Below are 16,566 nucleotides of genomic sequence, written 5' to 3' on the forward strand. Positions count from 1 at the left end.
GAACAGAATTACGCCAAATTTGGCTGGGAGAAAGGTCTTGGCCCAGAAAGCACGCTTTTTATTAAATGATCTAAATCCATTCAGTAGTTTTCGAGAAATATCAATATTTACATATATTGATATTTGAGAATTCTGACATCTGATTGGCTGAGGCGTTACGAGCACGAGCTTGCGGCTCATTGTGAATGGTTGAAACTAGGAAGTGTTGGCAGCCATTTTGTGACTCAGTTGAAAGGAGCAGGGTGGAAAAAAAGAGAAAAATTGTATAAGAGGGTATAGTAGGAAGAGTGTGGACTTAGTTTAAGCAGTCTGTACGCTGCAGAAGCAGGGAGTTTGAATGTTGCGTAGGCCACGGAAATCACTCCAGCAGAACACGGTGCGCGGTATTGCGGCAAGGTTGCGTTGTCTCTGGAAATCCAGTCGGGAAAACAATGCGCTGTATTGCGGCAAGCAGTGTGTAGGGTGCACACACAGGTAGTGTGAATGTTGCGTAGGCCGTGGAAATCACGTCCGCAAAACAACGATGTGCGGTATTGCGGCAATGTTCAGTAGGCTTGTGGAAATCATATCGGGAAAATACCAATGCGCCGTATTGCGGCCTTCCTTTAATATAATGGGCAGTAATGTTTAGTTATGATGCGGTGTTCACTTTTATCACGGATAGTGTCACTTTGTTAGAGGAAATTTAATATTATGTGGGAGGGCGTGTTCTGTCCCTGTGCGCGGAACAAAATGAACGTTTAATTGGCTGAGGTCTTCCAACAACAAGCTTAATGTTCATTGGCTGCGAACCATTGAAAGTAGAAGTGTTGCTAGCCATTCCCTCCCCCTCCGCGGAGTAGCAAGGACATCTCATTGGCTCACATTCTCCAAGCAGGACCTTCCAGAGCTTAATGTTCATTGGCTGTGAACCATTGAAAGTAGAAGTGTTGCCAGCCATTCCCTTCCCCTCCACGGAGTAGCAGGGATATCTGATTGGCTGACGTGTTTCAAGCAGGACATTCCCAAGCTTAATGTTCGTTGGCTGTAAACCATTGCAAGTAGAAGTGTCAGCAATTCCCTCCCCCTCAGCAAAACACCATGGACATTTTATTGGCTAAAGGGTTCCGAGTACAAGTTCGCTCCTTATTGGCTGGGAATGGTTCACTGTTGTCAGCCATTTTGTGACACCTTCAAAGGAGTATGGGGAAAAAAAGTAGTAGAGGGGAGGGTAGGAACACAATTAACTCTGTACAGTGGTCAAAAAGTGGTGGACAGGGACTGTGAAGGTAAAAATAGTTTTTTATATATTTTAAGGCCATTTATATAATTTGCTTGGGGCCTACAAATCACGGCGGGAAAACAACAGAGTGTGTTGCAGTCTTCTTTTTCATTAAGTCTGCGGGAGGGAAACTTCCCAGGAGCACTATTTACTTAGAATGTGATGTTTACTTTTCTGACAGGGAGGTGTGGTTGTGCTGCAAAAATTTCAGTTTAGGTTTGAAACAGTTTTTATTAAGCAATCACAAATATACTTTCTTAGGAAAGTGAAGTTGTATATGTCAGAGGGGTGACAAATAAAAACGCAATTCATAAAATATCCCTTAAGCATGACCACACCCTGCCTTTTTTTTGTCGCCTATAGTTTGTAAAAGTGTTGCCCTATATTCTTGGTAATAAGGGCATCAGTTACTTTTAGATAAAGTAGAAAAGAAGTGCTACAAGAAACACTCCCGCACTACATCATCTCAGGTCACAACAACAATAAGAAGTAAAAAAAACAGTTAAACACACATGATGTCATATTACATAGAAATGTACGCTTTATCAAAATATTAAATGAAGCACTATAAAATACAATGATCCAGCACTCCACTCAAAGAGAAGTAACAATGAATAAAGTTTCCCAAAAATTGTAATCCATTCAGCAGGTCTTTATATAAATGTTCTTTATTCAAATTCTTTTTGAGAATCACATGACCGTAGCCAACGCGTTTCGTCAAAAGGACTTCTTCAGGGCTACAAGTAAGTATACAAAATATACATTATATTTACAATACTATATACAAACATACAACTAAAAAAATACACACATTTTCTTATATATGTACAATCCTAATATATAGATTAAAAGTTTTTCTATGTAATATTAAAGCCACCGTTGGCATTCCCATGTATCTCACATATATGTGATACATCATCCTTACAATTTTTAAACAATCACCCGCTGAGTGAACATTTTCAGAAGCATAAATTATTGTAACAGAAGGGATACAAAAGGAGGGCTATTTCTAATCAAAATCACTTGTTTCCAATTCAATCCTATTTGAGGATAGAATTGTAACCAGAAAGGAACTTGGATGAGCAACTAGCTCATTACCATGTTAACATTAACATTACCTTGTTATTCCTAATGAAGATCACTAGTTCTCAATTCATTCCTATTTATGGATAGATTTATAACCAGAAAGGGACTTGGATGAGGACCTGACAGACATTACATTGTTATTCCTATTGTGTAAAAATAGTTCTGCCCCGCAAGGAAAAATACAGAAGGTCAACTAAGGATAGAAATAGATTTGCTATTCACAAGCCGTACATTCCCTGCTTACCGAAAAAGAGTAATGTTGGGCATTCCTGACTGGTTCTTCAACCACTTCTCTTGGCGAATAGTTTTCTTTTTAATGTATCCACCTTTGAAAACTGTATAGGCAGGACAAAAATGCATTATTAATCTCTAGTCCCTGCCTCTAGCAAGAACTCTATGGGGCTGAGTTTTATTATTATTATCATACCTTAATAATTTCAAGATTATTCTCCCTGGTTGCCGGCAATCAAGTCTTGGTAGACGCTCATAATAGTAAAATTCTAACTGGTCCTCCGTTCTTTACTCATAAGGTGGCCACTTTTAACCTGTAGAATTAGGATACAAGGTACCCTCCTATTGACCATTCTCAACATTTTAGTTGATACAAATAGTATGTTTGTCACTCACACGTACTTAAATTGTTTCCAAATATTATTCTCCCTGTATTCGGGGAATTCAAAACATATAATATACACTCCCAATGACATATATCAGAGGTTAGCCCATCTCAGTTCTGTAGGAATAAAGAAAAAACACATATAATGAGCTACTTAGCTATGTTAGTGCATCCTGTTCCCAAAAATGGTTAGTAAGAACTCGACCCCATACTTGGGCTAAATGTAACCAGATAGTTCACCTTAATATCAATATAGGATCTAGTAACAAGTTCTCCTATAACGAGAAATGTGCATCGTCATTTATCCGGTACCTATAGAGGGGATCCTTTTTCTATAGCGATTATATTAGTGCATAAGCTGACTTTAAAACAAAGAGGAACAACCCACCATTATTAACGGTGATGTTCCGAGGGGCAGTTACATATACGAGCCTCTATTTTCAATCTATCGCACTACACCAATTTATAATTATGTCCTTAGCAAAAAAATCGCATTTGTCCTGACTTTAAAAATATATGAAAAAGAGTAGAGTAAGATAGCTCAACACCCTAGAAGAACGTGCACCTTCCCACCAGCTTCATAATAAGAAACAATGTCCCGTAGCATATCCACCGAAAATCGTGACTCACTTGTCCCTCATTAGTCAATTGATGCCTGAGATATAAGCAGAGACCGTAGCCACCATCTTTTAGTGGACCCTATATGACTAGTATACACACAATATTGTTTCACTACTCCCAATGCTAGCTCGGTTAAGACATATCAGACCCAATATTACTGTAGTAATCGTCTAATGAATTAATAATGTTCATGATCCATCAAAGAAAATCACATTAAAATTGTCCTGGGTACAGGCTGCTTTTTATCAGTGCCATTTTTGATAAAAGATATGAAATACTTTCTTTTGTAGGCGTGCTCCAATTTAACTTACTGATTCCCTATTAGCGTGTTCCTAAGCAAAACTATAACTGCCATCTTTAAATGGACCCGATATTATTAGCGAGCTGGCAAAAATTATTTCACCACTGTTGGTAATTATTGAAATTTGTAAAAAAATTCAAACCTGATATGACAAAACGTTTTCGTGAACATTTACGAAAGTAACAGTATGTGGCTTCGACATATAGTACTTTTAGACTACGCCATTTCCGATTGGGAGTCCTACTTATTACCGGCATGTTCCTAAATAAACTATCGCCGCCATCTTTTAGCGGACCTGATATTATTAACAAAAAAGAGAATCCTTTGACCATTACTACTTCTTATTACAAGTAATTGAAATTGGGCAAGTGGTTATCTATTGACCCTGACAATCGTAGCACTATATAGCTACGATTAATAAAGTGTTTAATCGAAACTAACAAAGGGTTTGACTTTTTTTAATTATAGTATCATTTAGAAAATCTCACATCATTTTACAACAATCATGTAAATTGCAGGAATACATCGATAATAGTGACATTTATATATCCATATGCTGTTCCGCCTAATTACAGTAATTCCTTGTAACTATATTTTTAAGATATTAGTACAACATTAAATCATCAGTTCTATAAAAAAAGGAAAGAAAAAAGAATAGCCTAACTTTATTACACTATACAAGCTCTTCCATATTTTTTTACATTAGAAGCCAGTTTTTTCTGAACTCAAAAGAATCATTTTGTACAATATAGATAGTACATATTGTACAACTTGAAAAACATATACAATACATTGCTGAGATAGAGGAAGAGAAGGATAATCCTCACAAGAAGTGATACATTTCATTATTAATATTTAAGCCCATAGATATTGTTCGGAGGCGACATATCCAACTCGCCTCCGCCTGTCTTAGCGCCTTAACCCTATCACCACCCCTCTCCAGAGGTTTCACCTGTTCAATTGCATAGAACTATATTTTTGGTTCCTCTTGTGATTTTCGTGAATGTGGTTTGAGACCGGATATCTTTCATCCTTAATTTTTATTGCCCGCACATGTTCTTGTATTCGTGTTTTGAGATTACGAATACTGCTGCCTACATAGATTTTATTACAGGCACATCCAATGATATACACAGTAAAGGTAGTGTTACAATTTATAAACAAATTAATTGTAAATTCTCTTTCGGTGTTATGTTTGAATTTCGACTTTTTTATGTAGTCCCAATTGACACATGTTGCAAGATCCACAAACAAAAAACCCATTGGGTTTATCAGGCACCCACGTCATTGTTGTCTTTTTCTGGTCTTTTACATAGCTGGGGCAAAGCATATTTGTTTATAGTTTTGCCCCTTTTATATACAATCCTAGGTTTTTCCGAGATGGTACCTGCAGGCAGCTTTGCTGATGTTAAAAGGTGGCAATTCTTAGGTAAGATGTTATAGACATCATGGCTATGAACATTATATTGAGTGGTGAAAACTACATTTTCATTCCTAATGTTCTTTACATTTTTAGGTTTATGACTCAATACATTTTGCCTATTCACTTTTTTGATTGTTGACTCTGCTTGGGCTAAGCATTTATTAGAATAGCCCCTCCTTTGAAAGTTCTTTTTTATCTCCTCTAGATTTCCTTCAAAGGACTCATCTAGGCTACAATTCCGCCTCGCGCGAATCATTTTACCAGATGGAATTGCTTTGATGGTGGTGCCAGGATGCGCACTTTCAGCATGTAACACGCTGTTGCAAGAGGTGGGCTTTTTAAACATATTGCTTTGGATCCTGTTATTCAGCACGAACAATTTAAGATCCAAAAATTCAATACTGTCTCTCGAATATGACATGGTGAGTCTAATGTTGAATCTGTTCGTATTGAAGAAACTTTGGAAGGCCACCCACCATACATCTGTTTCCACATGCCCTCTTGAACCCATACACCCAGTGAATCAATCACTCACACATATAGTCACACACCGTCCACCCACACACACATACAAACTCAGTCTCCCATACAAATACTCAGGCAACTAATTAATAACCCATATAGACACTCATGTAGCTACTGACCAACCCATGCAGCAGCTTACACAACAACAAACAAACTGATACAGACATTCACAAAGTTTAGTCACAAACCCATGCCTTCAATAAGACACATTTAATCACTCACTTATACAGTCAGTCAAGCACCTACTAAATCCTCCATCCAGACATTTATACACCCACTCATTCTTCAATACACCTTGGCATATATATAAAACATATTTAAACTTTAAACAAACCCACAGTCACTGGATGATGTCATCAGTGATCAAATTCACACAACCGGGTCCTTCCGGGATTCTCACTCCGAAGTCAGGTGGAGCCTGGTATTCGGCGGACCTCAAATAGCCGAAGATTTGTAGCATCCACAGTTTTGCTTCAAAGCAACAGGCGCACTCGGGACATTTTGCAGCGAAGGAAGTTTATTTCCAGTTACACGCTACGCGTTTCGACAATCCTATGTCTTGATCACACGTGAAAACTAACTGGTAAAGCAGGCATGTTTATACAAACAGTAAACATAAAAGAGGTAATGCATTGGCTATAAGTCATGTGACAAATTCTGTAATTCCCCCGCCATGTTGGAACGGAGTAGATTATCTATGGTATACTGCCAGCCAGACGGAATAGCTACATTTTTGAACTCATATACCTGCGATATTATTTCACTTATTTTGCGCTGACCAATAAGTTTCTATCGGACAAATGCCCGTACAATCAGAGCGAGTTGTATTCAATTGGACTAGTAAAGTGCTCGAGAATACTGTGCTCATATGACTTATTCTTTAAATCCCCCGCCATATTGAAAGAGAGTGGATTTACCAGGCAAGCCCAATGGTATACTGCCAGCCCGAGGGAAGTACTCGAATATGGAACTCCCATACTGGCGATATTATTACACTTATTTTGCGCTGTACAATCAATTTCTTTCGGACTAGTGCCCGTACAATCAGAGCGAGTTGTATTCAATTAGGCCTGTAAAATAGCTCGAGAATACTATGCTCAGTGTACGGAAGAAAACTTCTTCAGGTGTATGTCGGTCTAGTGCCATTCACACCCCAGATTGGGCCAACGCCCAAGTAAATAAATATGCAAGACGGCAAAACCAAACAGAATGTGATCTGATGACCTCTTACCCATAAGGTAATCTAAGTGAATGGAGGTCTAGTGCCCAAAGTTGAATACAATTTGCTTTTACCTCTAATTAGAAGTCAAATTTCATTATGCCTTTCAAATACAGAATACGGTGCAAACTAGTACAGTGAAGTGAATATCTACTTTCATACAAGTGCTCGTGTCTTTCATCATCTTTCATCATGTAAATAAAACTTCGCAAATAAATAGCGATTACCTAAAATCCACCTTTTCCATTGCGACTACCCAAATAGTGATTCCTTATTTGCGTATTCGCTAATATTCGCTAATATTGCGATATCGCAAATAAGGAATCAGAAATCTGCTAATGGGAAATTCAGGTGCAGCTTGATGACATCACAACCAGGAAGTGTGACTGCCCATGCTGCACCTGAGTTTCTGAAGCAGAGTGAGAGGCTGGGAGGGGAGTTGAGGCACCACTGCACTGCTACTGTGAGAGGAGGCATGGCCAGCCAGGACAAGCAGAAGGGGAAAACAAGGAAGCGAAAACACAAATTTTCTGAAAGGGAGCAAGAGGTCTTGATACAGGAGATGGTGGTGAGCCATGAACTGCTCTTCAGGAATAAATCCCTGCGTGTGCCAGAGACATGCAAAAGAAGGATATGTACTGACAGACAGGAGAAGGTAAACTTTATTGGCGTCACCCACCGCAGCGTTGAGGATTTGCGAAAACGATGGTATGACATGCGCCAGCGCTCAAACGAAAATGTTGCTGCCAGGCTGGAGGAGGCTAAAAAGACCGGTGGTGGGACCTCCACTGCTTCCACGCCACTTGAGGAAGTGGTCGAGGGGACCCTGCTACCGGAGAGTGTGAGGGACGTGGCAGACCTTGAAAGCTCCAACCACCCAGACCCAAGACAAGGTAAGAAGCATGCCATCACACCCCTGATACCTCCCTACTTCACCCACACACCCAGGGGAGACCCAGGCACACAACAAAAATGCAAGTCCAGTGCAAGCACACAAGCACACACAGCAATGCATTATGGGAGATGTAGTCAAATGCACCGAACAGTAGAGCAGTGACACCCAGCTAGGGTCAACCAGTAAGTGTACATCAGGAAAGGCAAAATACAGACAGTCAGGACCCATCTAACTACAAACAGTGTAATTTATTGCATGACAAATGCAAGGCAGGACACCAAATTAATGTGTGCATTCACATCCAAGAGACAACCAGAAACACAGGGACAAATGACCAGAGGGGAGGATGAATCCCACAGTGCAGCGGTGCCAGGGCAAGTGGAGGAGGAGGAGGAGGAGGGCAGCCCCTTCATCCCTGCAAAACGCCCTCAGTGCATCGCAGTGCCACCATTGCCACTGCTGGAGGAGAAAACACAGGACACTGATGATGATGCCCACCAAGTCCAGGGACAGTCTGAGCCACAACACAGAGCTCGATCACTTTCAACTCCCATTCCAGTTATACCATCCAGGCGCAGGTCACGTCCATCCACAAGTGCACTTGCCGCAGGAGAGGAGACAGTCTTCAGAGGGCTTGAGGGGCACATTCTTGAAGTGTAGCGCCTGCAGGGAAAAAGCATAAGATCCATTCAGAGGCAAATTAGGGTGGGCTCCATGGGCCTGAGGGGTGCCCTGGATGCACTCTGTGCTGAGATAAGCGAGGAGCCTGCTGCTAGGTGCAGGGAGAGGCAGCGCCTCCACACGCCTTGACTTATACACAAAGGCTGTCAACCATATAGCCTCAGCCACCTCAGTGCTATCACTGCGCTGCATCAGCATGCAGCATGAGGTGGCACACTGCAGCCAGGACGTGGCCAGGGGACTAGTCCAGGTGCTGTGGACCAACAGCGGGCAGCTGCCACTGCTGGAACAGGAGTCCTCAGTTCTCTGGAGCAGGATGCCCAATCAAGCAGGAGCAGCATCACTCCACCGTTCCCACAGGACAGGCACCATAGTGCGCGTATTGGCAGGGCTGCGGATGCTACCAATGGAGAGAACACTGTACACTCAGGGCGAGGAGCTACGAGCCATCCGCACCGATGTTGAGGTGCCCTACCAAATGGCAATGGGTGTATTAACTCATTGCACACAGACACTTATTAAGTATTGTTTCTTCACACTGTGTGCCCAACATGTGCCGGAAATTTGTAACTACATTGTGTGCTACACAGGCTGTGTGATGTAATATATCCGTAAGGCAGAGGTCTTCAAACTTTTTTGCTCTGAGCCCCCCTAAGCAAAATGTTTTGAGGTCGGGCCCCCCCTCCATAACTTTATGGCACAGATTGGGAGAGCAGGAAGGACATGGCTGCATTTAGGAGGCGTGGCTAATGAGATGATTTCAGCAGTACTTTTTCTATAGTTCATAAACCACACTGACTGAAACTTATAAAACAGCAAATGCAACAAATGGAAACATGTATTGTCCCAAAAACTGCCCCCCAGAATTGGGTTTGTTTGTGAGCCCCTCACACCCTTGGACCCCAATGCAACTACACCTGCTGTACTAATGAGAACTGCAATCTGAGTAGCAGGCTATCTCCTCTGCACCTTTCAACTCTTCCCCATCATGCCTGACCATCACTCCAATCTTGAAACAGGCTCTCTGTCCCGTTCGGAAAAAAAGAGCTCCCATATTGTATCCCGTTCTTCTGCAAGGGTGCCCTCGGTCATAATGCTAGAAAGGAAAATAATCTCCCATGCCCCTTTTTTTTTTAAAGGTAGACAGTCATAATTGTGAAGCAGTGGGCCTCTCAAACGCCTGGGCCACAGATCTTCTGCAGCTGCTTCATTAATGATAACCAAGAGTGGCCACTTACACACCTGGCAGCAGTAGCTGTTGCACTGATGAATGGCCCTTTAAAAAAAAAAGAAAAGGACACATATTGCCCCTTTCTTTGGGATATCGCTCTGAGGAAGCTGTCTCTGGCCATTTGTAAACATAAAAAGTAATCCTCACTCATACAGTGCTGTCTATTCTGGGCCTTCTATTTGACAACACCCATGAATCTCGCTACTGTCCTCAGTTTCCTTGATCTTTACTGTGAGGCCCCAGGAATCAGGAGGATTAGGGATTCTGCATCTGAATAGAACCCTGGTGACCTTTTACCTGCCCCCTTCCCCCCATGGACTTAGCTATCATAATAAAAACTGTTTCTGAACAGTTAATGCTGTATTTTAGGTGCCTCTGCCTGAAAGTGAAGGGTGTGGTGGTAGTGCAGAAATTAAAGAAGAAGCCAGCCTTAAATGATTGAGTCACTTAAAGCCAGTGCCACTGGAATTATGAGTTTCTGCAGCAGCAGCGTTTTCCACCTAATTATGAGTTTACCGCATTTGCTACATAATCCATCATCTGCTGCATATTCTGCAGAATTAAGCCCCCAAAAAATTGATTCCAGCTCAAATGGAACAAAAGTTACTTATAACGTGACAAAGTTTTCCGGAACAGTGCAAGGCCTTTTGCAAACATTGACTGGTAATCTTGTAGCTGTTTATTGCTGTATTTGGGTGTTGAACTGGTACTAATGAGGTGAAATATTGTTCCTAACAGCATAACCATGAGTTAAAATGTCAAAATAATGAAGTAATGCTAGCCACAAAATGTGCGGCATTGTGCCGCATAATTTATCATTTCTTGCTAAATAATTTATTAAACCATGCTGCATAATGTGGTCCTCTCGTGCTGAATAAATCCAGTAGCTCTGCTTAAAGCTTCATGGTGGCAATTATTTATTCTGTTGGAGGTATAATGTTGGGGTGTTATCAGCGGAGCCCTGGAATAATGGAGACATAAAAAATGCCTGCATTATATACAGTCTGATTACTATATTTTGTAAAAACGTGTTTTATCTCAAACACTGCATCAATTTGCAGCAGCCCAGCTTAGACTATGTGAAATACTATTTTAAAATAATTACTTACATATTCATAGTGCTTTCTGCCACAGACTTGGATGTCATAGAACTATAAACAGTAACACTGGAATTATGTGGCAGGAGAAGGCCAAATTATGCAGCAGGGTTAACAATCTTTTGCAGCAAGCAAAAGTGACTTTTGCAAAATAATGCTGAACATTTTGTGACAGCATTAGTGTATTATTTTGCAATGTTTACACTTGTGAAACACTGTCCTGATATATTTTCCTTCATGAACACCAGTTTAATACCCACATATAACATAATGCACTTAAATTACTGTGAATACACGAAAGGAAGACTTTGTTTTTAGCAACATCTTTAACCCTGCCAGCACACTCAGTGACCTCTGACCCCAAGGCACTCTGATCACAGTTCTGACATCAAGGGCACTGAATAAATGAAGACCGCCTGGAAATGCTGCAAATACACGCTGTACTTCCAGGCCATCTTCATTTACATGTCTTTGCAGAGGCATTTGCGCCCCCCTGGGAACCCATCCACGCCCCCCCAGGGGGGCGCGCCCCACAGTTTGAAGACCTCTGCCGTAAGGTAATTAAACACAGTCTTGCATAAATATATAGCATTGTGTCATCATTTCTCACCTAGTAATAGTTCTGTGTGATCTCATCTCACCTCTGGTGCCCGGCAGCCGCACCAATAACACCGGCTGGCCTGCATCCTGGAGCTGGCCCCTCCTCATCTGATGATTTCGAATCGGTGAGCTCCACTGGGGTGCCTTTCCTGGTGATGATGTTGTGCAGCATGGCACACGCAACCACAATCTTGCAACAGTTCTCGGGCTGTATTGTAGTGCCCCTCCACTCTTATGTAGGCAGCAGAAACGGCTCTTGAGTATTCCAAAGGTTCGCTCAATGGTACAGCGGATGGCTGTGTAGGCACAGTTGTTCCTCCGCTCCCCTGCGTTGGCAGGATTCAAGTACGGAGTCATTATGTAGTCACGGACAGCATACGCACTGTCACCTGTGGGGTGAGAGAAATAAGGTTAAATACTGTCCTACCACTTCTGTACTTTACTGGTGTGTCCTTGTTTCCAATGCAATTACCTAGTAGGTAGCCCTCACCAAACTCCCCATTTGTAAGTCAACGGTGGATCCCACTGTGGCGGAAGATGAATGAGTTGTGGGTGCTGCCTGGGTATTTCGCTACGATGTCAGTGATAATATGCTTGACATTGCACACCACCTGTATATTCAGGGAATGGTAGGACTTGCGATTACTGAACACGTACTCGTTCTGGGAGGTGGGGATATTGCGACATGGGTCCCATCTATGCAGCCGATGACGTGGGGAAATTGTGCAATTTGATAGAACTCCTGCTTGGTCTGGTCTAGTTCTTGTGGTGTGCTGGGGAAGTGGGCGTGGTGATGCAGCCTCTGTACCATTGCATAGAGGAACGCATGGAAATAGCGTGAAAGTGCACTCTGTGAGACCCCTCCTGCTGTGGCTATCACCCCCTGGAAGCTCCCTGATGGCAAGAGGTGCAGTGAGCACATGACCTGTATATGGATGGCAGGTGTGTGTCCTGCGTGTGGGGTGTTCAAGTATAGGTTTGAGCTACCCAATTAAGTCCAGGATGCTCTCTCCATCCAGCCTGTAGTTAATATGGATCTCCTCCTCAGTCCGCTGGAACAGGGTAATGTGCGCTCTAAAGATCCTTTTCTGGCGTCTCCTTCTCTGTGCAGCACCTCTGAGTGTCAGCCTCCTGGCTATTACATACAACCCAGGCATTGTGGAAAAATACGGTGGCATTGTGGGTCTCTTTAAATAGGTTGCACCTGGTTACCACCTGTTCAGACTTGGTGGTAATTGGGATTAGCAATTTTGCGATTTTCAAGAATTTGCAAATTGCCATTTTTTCATGCATTCCGTTTAGCAAATTCGCAAATTGAGAAGTTGACAATTGTGATTTTCGCAATTGTTTTGTAGCAATTTGCGAATTTGCAAAAATATTAGCAGATTCCATCTTTTGCAAAATTGCTAATCGCTAATTTAGTGATTAGCAATTTTGCGATCAGGATGTCTCTCATACATAGCGATTGCAAACACCTTTTTTTGCAAATCGCAGTGTTTGCGATTGCAAAATAGCTTCATACATATGGCCCAATATCATTTGATTCTTCATTCTTTATCAATAAAAAAATGTTTTGATGTTTAAATGTTAAAAAATCCGTTCTTATATAATAACAAAAAAATATAGCAAAACTATGCAGTGTGTCATTCACAATTTTGTAATAGACTTTTGGCACACCCTTTATATGGGACCCAAGTGCCCCTAAAATAGTAACAACCTAAACTAGAAATTTTTGATGAACCATGATTTTTGTTTGAAATTTCTATCTTTAGCCGTTAAGTTAAGGGGGTGAGCAAATTCTGTGGAACACCCTCTATATCTACAATATATCTACATACTTATCATACTTTAATATGAGTCAATTAAATAGCAATTTTTTTTAATCCTTGGCTAAAAATCATAACAATTATGTGCTGGAAGACTGATATTACATTTATGATAATGTACTGGCCCTTGCGCCAGCCATTTTGTATTATGACATCACAAGCCTAAAATGTGAGTACACCACCTGGCGTCAATCCACTCCAAGGAGCCAGGCTAAACTGACTTCCCTGGAGTGTTCTCAGCCTTACATTCTAGAAGGCTACAAGTTCCATCACAACACATCCCTCTCCTTTACTTAACAATAAACATCAAACACTAGCATAAGTACATATTACCTAGAAAAGTGTACTTCAACTAAACTACTGAAGAAAAGAGAAAATAAAAAGAAGACAATAATGGAAAATATACAACGCAGTTACAACATAACAACAACACTAGACTATGGCGCCTGATAGCGTCCTGGAGAGAATTCCCGTTCTTACATAATCTTCCAAATAGGGGGAGGCCTGCGAACTCTGGTTTCTTTAACTTTTCTAGAACATTCCACACAACCCTGTAGGGTATTTTGACCCCCATCACTTTATCTTTCTTGATCTCGCATCAACATAGTATCAGAACATCCTTCTTCTTCCTACGTCTTCACACACTCCCCCCCAAAGCCATGTTGCTCAAGTTCCACTTTTCTCCTTCTATTACCACAAAACACTTCTGTGAGAAGTTGGCCTGATATATGATGCTCACTAGTTCTAGTGATCACCTTGTATCAGTCCAAACAACCCTTATGGTGATTGGTTGTAAGTCAACCTTATAGACCAGCTATCCTAATGGTAGCATGGACAAAGCAGTCTTAGGCTAAACTCTTTTGGCATGTGAAGCCAGCTGTTTTACCACATATAACCCCTTGAATACCAAATGAAAGGGCACTACACAGTTTGTTAGGAAAATAAACAAGATATTTATTAACTAACATACACCTCTGAACTCTTTATTAGGTCAGAGTGCTAAGCACATGACAAGACACTTAGGAAAAATTTGTTAAGTTGCACAAGTTACAATGTTGCCCTAGGGGCGCAACAAACCATATACTAAGTAAATGGTATAAGGAAATCGATGAAAGGAAAGGAGCTGTCCAGAGGCTGTAGGATCGTTGGGACTACACTATCATAACCTTAGGTAAGTAATAGGAGGCCCACGGAATGCGTGTGCAGAGTGTGAACTCACACGCGAGATGCGTACAAAGGTCAATGGACAGTACAGATTACGAAAAAAGTGAGTACGGACAGTTCTGACTAGTTAGGACTAAAACGACTGTGAAACTGGACACTAGGAGAGTCAATCTACCCTTGAGCACCAAAATGCTCTGGTTACCTTACCCACGGGCTGCAGGTGCATAGGTGTGAACGTGCGTCGGGTTTCTGCGTTGAAGTTAATGGAGCCTGGAAGAAAAGATGCTGCAGGCGACCAGGAGGAAGCTGTCCGGAGGGATCCATGGGTGGATCGAGAAAGATGAAGACCTGAAAGCAGAGGGGACAATGTGACTGGAGTGGGACCAGGAAGGAACCAGATGCTGTTGTCGCGATCAGGTGAAGAGTGGACGCTTGACTCTGCAGCCACGTGGACCAGGAGGTGTCTTCGACAACCAGGATGGAGGCACGAGTTGTCCCACACAGGCTCTCGCTGTCGGCAGTGTTGGTTCCGAATTCAGCGTCAACGGGCCTTGGCAAAGGCAACCCACGCGGTGAGTGGAATCGGCTTCTGGTGCGGACCAGGAGGGTCCGGGGTGCTTCTCTTTCACAGGGAAGCAAGGGCCAGTCTGGAGCAACCAGACCAGCAGTGTGAATTTTGTGGATCGTCGTCTAGGAGGCCACTAGCCAACCGGCAAGTGACCAGACAACGCGTCGAGCAGCAATCAAGCAAAAAGGCCCCACGCACATCTCGTGGATGCTGGAGGGCTGGTTTTCTGCGCAGGAGCTGCTCGGGGCTGGGGCTTCTCAATCCCCAAAGCACTTACTCAAGGATGCTTTGGAAGTCATACTGGAAGCGAAGTGCAGATTCTTCAAGATGGCCGGTCCCACGTGTCTCGTCGCACCCACGGGTCTCAGCTGTGCTGCAGATATAGGTAGAGGTCAGAGATGTCTGGGAATCCAGGTCTCGTCGGGCTCTGAAGTCTGGGTCCTCGAGGGAAGACGACAAAGTGAAGCCGCTGGACGCTTGATGGTGCCTGCTTGTGCAGGGTGGTCACTCCTTGGCCACAAGGGAGATTTCTTCAGTCTTCTGAGGAGCAGAACGTCGAAGTCCAGAGTTTCTTCTTGTAGAGTTTCAAATCAGGATAATCTAATTTGGAATGGGACCAGCTCCTACCTTTATTCTGCTAAAGGGGGCTGTACTATCACTAGGTCCCTCTATGGGTGGGACCAGGAAGGGGGGTGGTTACACCCCTATCCTTTGTCCGATTTCACGCCAGAGCTGGGGCTGGAGTGCCCCAGCAACTGGTTTGAACCGGTGTATGCACGGGACACCTTGTGTGCCCCGGGCATGTCTCATTCCTTTCAGGCCTGTCCTACCTGATACACAAAATCCTGTCTGGGGTGGTGCTAGCACCTCCCAAGGCAGGAAACCCTTTGTCGAAGCCTCCCTCGCTGGAAGGACTCCCAGCAGCAGGAGGTCAGACTTGTGTCTGGTGGCAGCATCCATTTTGTGATGCTGAGGCTCGAGTTAACTTTAACCGGGGTTCGCAGTTACATACATGTCGTGTCTCTCTAGAAGGGTGGAATGCTACCCCTGTCGCCAGAATTGGCGAAGGGGTAGTATTCCAATTCGTATGACACCTTACTCGACATGTTTTGATAATGCTATACCAAAGTTAGCAATAACCGCGAGGATTATAATGCATTTAAGAGTATAGGGTATATGTGCTGTAATTAATCTCCCAAATGGTATGTCCCATCCACCCCTTCCCCTATGACCCAGTTGGTATGCCCTATCCTGAAGCTTGCCATGGAATGTTGAGACACTCTCCAGTGAGGAGAGTGGATGGTTAATAAACAGACCTGCTTTCATCTAATCCTGGTCTCTGGAGATTTATCTTTTCAACACTGGCGACGGACTGCGCATGGGGCAGTGGTTAACCATCTCCCCTTTGAGTGCTCTCTCCACACACACACAAGAGGTATAGAAAGTCTTGTG

The sequence above is a fragment of the Lissotriton vulgaris genome, chromosome 8 (genome assembly GCF_964263255.1).
Source record: "Lissotriton vulgaris chromosome 8, aLisVul1.2, whole genome shotgun sequence".
NCBI classification, from domain to species: Eukaryota; Metazoa; Chordata; class Amphibia; order Caudata; family Salamandridae; genus Lissotriton; species Lissotriton vulgaris.